The following is a 10,302-nucleotide window of genomic DNA, read 5'->3' on the forward strand; positions in this document are numbered from 1 at the left end:
GCTGCCTTAAAGAAGTGGGAGTCAAGCTATTCTCCAAAGCACCTGAAGGCAGGACAAGAAGCAATGGATGGAAACTAATCAAGGAGAGAAGCAACTTAGAACTAAGGAGAAATTTCCTGACAGTTAGAACAATTAATTAGTGGAATAGCTTGCCTTCAGAAGTTGTGGTTATTCCTTACTGGAGGTTTTTAAGAAGAGATTAGACAACCATTTGTCTGAGTGTATAGTTTCCTGTCTGAGCAGGGGGTTGGACTAGAAGACCTCCAAGGTCCCTTCCAACTCTGTTATTCCATTATTCTGTTATTGTTGCCTGCTCTTCTTAACAGTGTTCAGAATTTCAGTGCCATAGCAGGAATAACAAGCGCAGTAAAATCAGAAAAATAGAAGAAGAGACTTTGACTGTCATCTAATACAATATATAGAAAAAGGGAAATCCCTACTAGAAATCCCTAAAATTACTTATCAACATTTCAATGATTGTGTGCTTTCTGCAACCCCCAGATTTTGCACCTGGAAAGGTCTGTAGGCTTTGTACTGTACTAGGCTTTGCAGAAACTGGGTCATTAAAAAAAATCAGCAGGAGTTGTTATTGAGAAAGTCCCAGAAAATTGCACAAGTTACAGGTTGCCCATCCCTGATATAAAAGGTATTATTCTCACTTGGAAGAAAATGTGAGTGAGTTAACATTATTTGGGAGGGGGCTCCTCCCAAGGTGGCTCTGCTTTCTGGAAAGGAATAGCTTACATCTTAGTGTGTAGTATAGACAACTTCCAAGACTCCATTCTAGTATCTCCCCTTTGTAAGGACTTCTTTGCTTGAGACAGTGAGAAACACTTGTCAGTGTCAGCTACTTGGCTAGAGTTCTATGTGCTGCAGTCCTGCCTAGCATCTTGTAAGGCCACAGGGGTTTTCAGTACACCTAATAAGTCACCTTTGTCCAGGGCTTCTGATACTCTTCCACTGGGAACTGATGGTGTCTATAGTGCCTGCAGAGATATTCTATCTCTGGTCAACAAAACAAAAGAGAGGAGAGTTTTGGGTTGAAGTGAACTCTACACGGCAAGCATCCAATGTCCAGAGTAGCAGTGGTGTAACAAGGCTAAGACACCAAAACTTAAAAAAAAAACCCTTTTAAAAAATTATTTTAAAAATAAATTGGCATCACAGATCAAAGGAGATACTGCCTCATCCTTGTCAAACCCGTCAGTCTTAACAGTTTTGGAATGCCAGGAGTGCAACACACAATAATTATCAACTGTCCCCCAGTAATTATTAACTACTTGGCATCCCGGAGCACCTGACATAATTTGGCACCTGCTAAAGCAATCTCCTGTGTAATGTTACTCTGTTTGTGCTGCTACCTGTTGGAAGTTCACAATATGGACTTGATCATAGAGCTGGAATAGGTAGAGACACAAACTGTATATGAAACCAGCAATTAGGAGAAGCTTTCAATAACCAATACTTGTGCCCTGAACTTCTATTACACAAAGAGATTGTTTATGTTCTTATAAAGTCTGCTGATCAACAAACAGCAAATAGGATTTTTAGTGGAAAACTACTTTAATCACCAATCCAAACAAGTGCAATTTGTCTATTCTGGCTTATTAAACAACACCTTTAATAAGCAAGACTGGATAAATTGCCATTGTTTGGATTGTATCACAACCTATTTGCTACAGTTGGCTACCTTCATACAACATGATAAGCCAGAAGAAACCACCAGGTTATGGGTTTGCATTGTGTTTGTATCATGAAAGGGTGATGGTGTCATAAAATAAAAGTCTTCTTTATCCCTCTATGGATTTAATCATGTAAGGAAAGAAAAAGAAGTAACTCCTATTAATTTCAGATTTGTTGCACTCCTTAAAATAAAATTAAATGCTATCCTATTCTTATGAACAGAGGCAGATTGCAATTAGAAGGAAACACAACAATAACCCAATTTTTTTTTGCTGGAGATGTTCTGATCTGTCAAAAATGGTGGGGGTGCTATTCGTTAAAACATGGAAATGAAAGTAGGATTAATGGGAGGGCGATATGATACCCTCATGCTGATGCTGGAAATTAAATTAATTAGGAGAACTTTCTGGGTAGGGCAATTATGTCAGTCTCTCACACTAAAACCAAAACTGAGTTTTTTAATATCTGAAAGCTGGAATCACCAGCCAGTTTGTTTCAAAATATGCTAGGAATCCCAGTCAACAAGCTGGTTCAGATCTCTGCAGATATATTCTAAGGGATGAGTGTCAAACTCAAGGCCTGGGGGCTGGATCCATGGGGCTGCCCTGGAAACAGTAAAGGACCAGCCTGCGGTGCCTCTGCCAGCAAAAATGAAGCTCGCGAGGGTTGTGCACGACCCTCCTGAGTTCCGTTTTTGTTGGCAGAGGGTTTCAAAAAGCCATCCCAGCCAAAAGCAGAGCTTTCAAGGGCCATGTGTGACCCTTTCCGAGCTCTGTTTTCACTGGCGGAGGGTGGCAAGAGGCTGTTGAAGTGAAAACAGAGCTCGGGAGCCTGTTTTCACTGGCAGAGTGCTCGGGCCACCACTGGCACCCCAAACACAGCTGACATCATGCTGGACATGCCCCACCCTGGTCATGCCCACACCAGCCCTCTGAGGTCAAACACAACCCTGATGTGGCCCACAATGAAATCGATGGGTGTGATGACCCAGGGCGTGGCACAAAGGCAACACAGTCACATAAGTAAGAAGAGTCCCTTTAATACCTCCAACTTTGCCCCCAATGTCCAGGTCACCTTCATCTGGAGAAAAAACTTTCCCAAGAATAGTCTTTAAGTGGAGGAAATTCAGTCCGAAAACAAAGTACATACAACCTGTAAATAAAAATCCATACAAACCACACTGCAGTAATTAACTTGACAGGGCAGGAGAAGGAATTCCAGATTTGAAAGGCCAGTCAAACACACATAGTTGGGAAGATGCCAGGAACCCACATAAGCCTCGACAATAACAGATAATTTGCTTCCAACAAGTTGCTGTACGTAGCTTTCCTTTTTAAACACTTTGTTCTCAGCTGCAGCTAATGAAGGGAATCAGGGCCCTTTCCTCCCCTGTAAACCATGAAACTCATGTTGCTCCCTTCTCTGTTCCTCCCTCCATGTCCTAGGATGAAGAGGGGGTGGGCCTGGGCCCTCCTCTGAATTCCTTCTGCCTTGCTCTACCTCTCCCCTACTCTGCCCAGCCAAACTGTGCCTTTCCCCAGTTTCTTCCACAGCCAACAGAGCCACACTCCCACTCCTTGTCAGCTGCTTGGCCTCCCCTTCAGAATCAGATTCCAACAGGGGCATGACAAGGGTTATCAAAAAGACTAGTTCAAAGACTAATATATTTATTGTTCTATTAGTCTTCATGGACATATTTATCATCCTATTAATCTTCATGGGTTACTACCCACTGTATCAGATGCAGAAAGATCCTGAATTACAGGATATTTGGGGGAGGACTGTAAAGAGTAAGATCATGTAACACAGAACATACAGTCTGCATTGGCAATCATGTTATAAGCCAGCGGTTGCCAACCGATGGGCCACGGCCCACTGGTGGGCCTTGAGAAAATTTTCATGGGCCGCAGAGAAATCTCACCCCTAGAGCACCCCCAAAGCAATTAATCCAGGCTGTGCAGAAACACAAGGCTGTGCCGCCAACATGGCCTGCAGGAACGCTCCCCGCCCACTTACTCCTTACCCAGCAAACTTGCCTGCTAAAATTGCTGTTTTTCCTTTTTCCGACCATCATCTGTTCTGCTGTGCCAGGAGATTTAGATTAGCTAGGAAGCAGGAAATGGTTGGATTTCTTGCTTTCTGGCTAGTCTTTAGATCTTCGGTTCTGCTTTTAAGTACAGCCAAATCTCCAGACTCACGGCAAGCAAATTTGAGCGACTGAGCTAGCTGATGGCAGATAGATAGATCACTGAATGATTCTGTGAGCAACTCAATCTGCCTGCTTTGCCTGCTTTGGGGTAAAAGTTGCTCTTTTTTTAAATAAAACATTCAATATTTACATGCATGGTGTGTTGTGAGTTAATTTTATGAGTTTGTTTGCAAGCAAATTTTATGTGACAGACTGAGCTAGCCAATGGCAGATAGATAAATCTCTGAATGAATCTGTGATTCTATGAGCAAATCAATCTGCCTGCCTGCTTTGCCTGATTTTGGGTAAATGTTGCTCTTTTTTATGAAAAAAACTCAATATTTATATAAATAATCCAAGCCATGCCCAGCCAGTCACATGACCACCAAGCCACACCCACAAATTAGGCCATGTCCACAGAACCGGTTAGTGGTCCCTGGGATCTAAAATTATGAGTTTAGTGGTCCCTGAGGTCCAAAAGGTTGGCAACCCCTGTTATATGCAGTTGCTCCTGTTCACAAATGGAATATTTCAAGTGGAGATGAGACAACGAACTCTTGGGGGTGCCTTCCTCCAGATTTCTGCATTGAGCTGGTGGTTAGACTTAGATAGCATCTAAAGATGGAAGGAAAGAGAAAAAGAGGACAATCAATAGCAGCAAGATAGAGGGACTCAGTAACAGTGGTGATGGGAGCATTGGTGGAAGACATGAATGGTCCCAGGCTAGGGACAGCTTATCATGGAGAAAATATATCTGTCTGATCACTAGGAATCAAAAAAAAAAATACTCAACAGCACAGTATCAACCAACCCGTTCAATAGTTTTATAAACATTAGTCAAAGCCTTGAGGAATCACTTCGTCCATGAATCTCAACATTTCCCTATTCAGTAATTTCTTTCCTTCATCCCATCTCCATTCTATTTTGTTCCCTCCTTTTATTTCCATTTACTTTCAAGTAGAGTTTCTCCTTGCCCTAAGTCTAGCTTCTCTTCTGAGCCCATCTCTAATTGCTCTCTAGAGTAAGACTCTTTCTAATGAACTTGAACAGTATCATGGCAGAGGGGTGGGCTACAGACAGAGCACAGACTTTGTGCTGTACTTAAGACTAGGACATGGGAGCTTATGGATATGTGAGGTAATCAGTAGATTAGTCATTCTGAGTGAGATAGGCATCCTCTAAATTTGATATATAAACAAACAAACAACAAACAAATATAAAATGGTGCTTTTTTTTTCAACACCCTAATTAACAACTAAACACAGGGGTGGGATTCAAATTTTTTAACAACCGGTTCTGTGGGTGTGGCTTAGTTGGTGGGTGTGGCTTAGTGGTCATGTGACTGACTGGGTGTGGCCAACTCAATATCACTCACATCGAGGCACGCATCTCCTCACCTGGCCTCTCATGACTGTGGGGATGCTGCAACAGTTGTAAGTGTGAAAAATGGTCATAAGTCACTTTTTTCAATGCCATTATAATTTTTAATGGTCACTGCACACAAGCAAAGTACCAGCAAAGGAGGAAAAAATACGTCCAGAGACGTTCCAGAGACAGGAAGTCTAGACCTGCCAAGAACGTTAATGCCAAGAGTTAATGGAGAGGCAGTTTCTGTAAGCAACACCAGAATGTTTCCTTCCTGCCTTCCTTACAGGATTGGCCAGTAATTTCTTCTAACAACTGGTTCTCCAAACTGCTTAGAATGTTAACAACCGATTCTAGCAAATAGGTGCGAACCTGTAGAATCCCACCCCTGACCGCGACCAAAGGTTTATTCTTCCAAGCTTTCAGGCTCACGTGGAGCCCATCATCAGAGAACTTCTTTCTCTCTCTCTCTGGAATGTGGTTCCTGGCTGTGCATGGCTTTTAGTCAGGGGTGGGATTCTACAGGTTCACACCTATTCTCCAGAACTGGTTGTTAACATTCTAAGCAGTTCGGAGAACCGGTTGTTAGAAGAAATTAAAACAAAAAATTTTCCTGTAAGGAAGGCAGGAAGGAAACATTCTGGCATTGCTTACAGAAATGGCCTCTCCATTAACCCTCATTACATTCTTGGCAGGACTAGACTTCCTGTCTCTGGAATTTCTCTGGAGTTTTTTTCCCCTCCTTTGCTGGTACTTTGCTTGTGTGGAGTGACCATTCAAAGTTACAATGACACTGAAAAAAGTGACTTTTGACCATTTTTCACACTTACGACTGTTGCAGCATCCCCACAGTCATGAGAGGTCAGACAAGGAGATGCATGCTTCAATGTGAGTGATATTGAGTTGGCCACGCCCAGCCAATAACATGACCACCAAGCCACACCCACCAACTAAGCCATGCTTACAGAACCAGTTGTTAAAAAGTTTGAATCCCACCCCTGGTCCCGGTAACTGAGTCAAACTGTATCTTGGTGCTTTTTTTGTCTTCATAACAGTTCCTCAGTAAGATTTCCACCACCACCCCACCCCCAAAAAGAAGCTACTTGAGAAAGATTACAGTCTTCTGAAAGTAGGACTTCGTCATTCTTAATAGTTGCATGTTGTTTCTCTACTTGAGAAATTAGATTTCTCTGTATTGTGATATCATTTAGACACAATCTAGTCCTCAGGATATGCAGAGTTCATACTTGCAATTTCTGAATGAGTCAGCACAGTACTGGAGGGTTCCAAAATATTCCAAAATGCTTTTTTAAAAAAAGAAAAGAAAAATATGCTTAGATTTTTTATTTCAAATATGCATTTATTTAAATATTTAACATGACATTTATCTACAGACATTTTTCAATTTACAGATAGCTACAAAACCTACATGGCACAGATTTGAGTGAGGACGTGAACCCTTGGCTGAACCATAACTCACATTAAATTATCTGTCCCAGGACACTAATTCAAGAGAAAGGGGACCTGTGGCCCTTCATACTTTGCTGATGAAGCTATAGCTCAATCACAAGGTCTTGGAACATAGAAATGGTAACTTAGGTTGAATACCAACTCAGCTGGATTTCTTGTTAAAGTTCCATGACCTGAATGTCTTCCTTTCAGCAGCTTCCAAATTGACCATGGGCCAAATGGAAGAAAGCCTGAATTCCCTGTATAAGTAAGTTTTTAATTCCAGTGGTTTGGCACGACGAGGCAGAGCTAATATCTTGGGAGTACTTGAATATCATTGATGAATACCCTGTAGATTTATTATTTATTTATCAAATTTTTGTACCTGCCCATCTCACAAAGAAATGACTTTGGGCGGTGTACAAACAAGGCTAAAAACAATTAATTAATAAATGGCCAGGAGCGTCACAAAACCCTATAATTAAGATATCGGACTTCAAAGGAATTGTGTCCAAATCATTCAGTGGGTGTATGCATTGCAGAAAAAGGCTTCACACCACAATCTATTTTCTCCCAGAAGTTTCACACAGAAGATTTGGTATGCATGTAGGTCACAGTGATAAAACAGAATCTGTTCTGCAGTATCCATACTCCATCCAGTTCTGAAGGGCTGGATACTCTTGGGGCTAGATGAAAAATGCTATCCAGCTGGTTCTGATATGATACAAACTGATTTGAGCAGGCTTGGCTTGCACCTCTCAGATCATATTGGAATATAAACAAACACTTTTTAATATGCTTCCTTAAAATAAAGACATGTTTTTCAGTAGAACGGAGAAGATAGAATAATAGGGTTGGAAGGGACCTTGAGTTCTACTAGCTAGTCTAGTCAACTAACTGAGAATAGAATAGAATAGAATCATGGGGCTGGAAGAGACCTTGGACTTCTGGCCCAACCCGCTGCCCAAGGCAGGAAAACCTATACCATTCCAGACAAATGACTGTCCACTCTCTCTTTGAAAACCTCCAATGATGGAGCACCCACAACTTCCATTGGCAATGCATCCCACTGATTAATTGTTCTCACTGTCAGAAAATTTCTCTTTAGTTCTAGGTTGGATCACTCTTTCATGATCTTCCATCCATTGCTTCTTGTTCTGCCCTCAGTTGTTTTAAAAATAGCTTGTCCCCTTCCTCTCTGTGACCGCCCCACAAGTACTGGATGACTGCTATCACATCATCCTTAACCCTTCTCTTCATTAAGCTAGACAAACCTAGTTCCCTGAAGTGAACACCACATGATTTAATTCCAGACTCCAAATCATCTTCATTGCTTTTCTCTGCACTCTTTCTAGGTCTCAGCATTATTATTTTTATTTTTATTTTTTTGTATAGTGGTGACCAGAATTAGATGCAATATTCCAAGTATGGTCTCACCAGGGCAATATAAAACAGTACTATCACTTCACGTGATCTCGAAGCTATCCCTCTATTGATGCAACCTAGAACTGTTTTAGATTTGGGTGTTGTTGTTTTTTTGTAGTTGCAGCACACTTGTAAGCTCAAATTTATGTGGGTTGGTCTACTAGGACAGCTGGAGCTGTCTCACAGTTGCTACTGTTCTATAAAACCCCTTATCTCCAAAAGGTATCAAAATATATATTCCTAGGTAGATATTAGAATATGTATTTTAAGAGAGACATATTTAAATGTAAGAATGTTATTGGTTCTGCATTTTTAAAGAAACTGATTAAATTTTCAATGAAACTTTTTAATCCAAATTTTCTAATGCATAAGCCCACATTGATCTGTATACGAAGGAAACTGCATGTCAATTAGCATGCATTATTTTGTATTTCTTAATTTGCAGCTGCTGCAGATATAGGAGGAAATAAATTTAGAGCTGAATAAATGCAAGTGAATTGACTATTGGGAAATTTAATTAACTAATACTAACAAACATGGATCAGCAGTAGACTGATTGAACTAATTCATAGTCTGAATTGGATTTAAATGCAAATTTTAGGTACATTGGAAATGTAATTCACATGATGAATTAATTGGTAGGTCATTCAAAAAAAGAAGATTCTAAGTAAAAATAAACTGACTCATCTCTCAGTTCTTCCTCAAGAACCTATAATTCTTAGCTATTGTTTTGCAAATCATCTTTAGCTTTACTTGTTCAGTCATTGCATTGAGTATCACATATCATATTTATTTGAAAGGAAGACAATCTTGAATTTAAGATGACATTTGGCGAAAAAAGTAACTAGAATTGGACAAAAATATATTTAAACATATACTAAAGCTCTATGTGGTGCCCATTTTCAAACCATGATTGCCAGCTTTAAACAAAACAGATGCTTCCTCCTCCAATACTTTTGTATTGAACATATTTGTGCATTTGCACATGTACAGTATGTGTGCACATACTGGCTAGAGGCCACATTTCAAAATAAGGCAGGTCCAAACTGAGGAAGAAAAAAGGGAAGGTAGGAGGCTGAAGTGGTGGTGAGAGGAGAAATAAGTGAGATAGGGTTAAGAAAGGAAAGAGAGTAACCGAGAAAGAGAACAGAAAGCCCAGTAGGTATCTGGATCTTATACAGCAAGTATAAATCTACAATAGGAATGCTGTGGTAATTTTGAAATCTTATTCATAGGCTGCTGCTGGGCTTGAAATAGATGACTTTAGTGGGGTGATGGAAACAGGTTAGGACTAGGGTTCAAACTCACAGGGCATTGGAGAAAGAGCTCCCTCCCCCCATACACACACACACACAAACACACATTCACACTTACATTTGCAACCCAAAAACTTTGACAGAGGCATTTGTGCTGAGTTGTAAGGAAATTCAAACCTACGCATGCTTACAATGTCATAAATCCCATTGAGACCAATGGCTTTTCCAAATGAATATGCTTGGGGTTATCAGACCTGTTTGGTCATCTGAAATCCATCAAGAGAGGTGAAAACTATTCAAGAGGAGTGGGAGGCCTGAATGCCCTTCCTACCCTATTGTTATCTCTTTTCTGCCACTCACTGGAATCATTGACATCTAGATACCTCGATTCTCCCATTCATCTTTTTCACTTTGAACAAAATCTGCTTTGAATATAAGACAATCCTCCCACTTCAGAGAGAAGTCTTTTGGGTTAACCTCCTGCTTCTCATCTTACTTGATTTTCAATGGCTACAGGTTTGTTTGTTTGTTTTAAAAAAAAAAACTTTAAAGAACACAGGCCTACTTGGAGGTCAAGCATTCTCTTTGCCCCTACACAGAAGGTTTCTTGAATCTCCTGAACCACAATCACATCTTCATCTTCAACTTGATATAGACAATTGATCCTGTCTGTGGGGATTCTGACCTAGCTACCCCCTTGTAAATCCCTTGTTCCTTGTTTTAAAACAGCTGCAAGAACAAAACCATAATCCTTCTGAAGAATTTGCAATTCCCAGGCAGTCTTCTGTGTAAGACCGTGGTCTTAGCACCACTAGTACTGTCACTTCCCAAAACATAAGAGTAGTATTCATTAGGGAAACATCTCTTCAACGAAGTCTTTCCTAGATGTCATTTAAACTCTGCAGATATTTCCTCCATGTTCTTGCTGTGTCATGC

Source organism: Pseudonaja textilis, chromosome 2 (genome assembly GCF_049901715.1).
Source record: "Pseudonaja textilis isolate UNSWEBS1 chromosome 2, rPseTex1.2, whole genome shotgun sequence".
Lineage (NCBI taxonomy): Eukaryota > Metazoa > Chordata > Lepidosauria > Squamata > Elapidae > Pseudonaja > Pseudonaja textilis.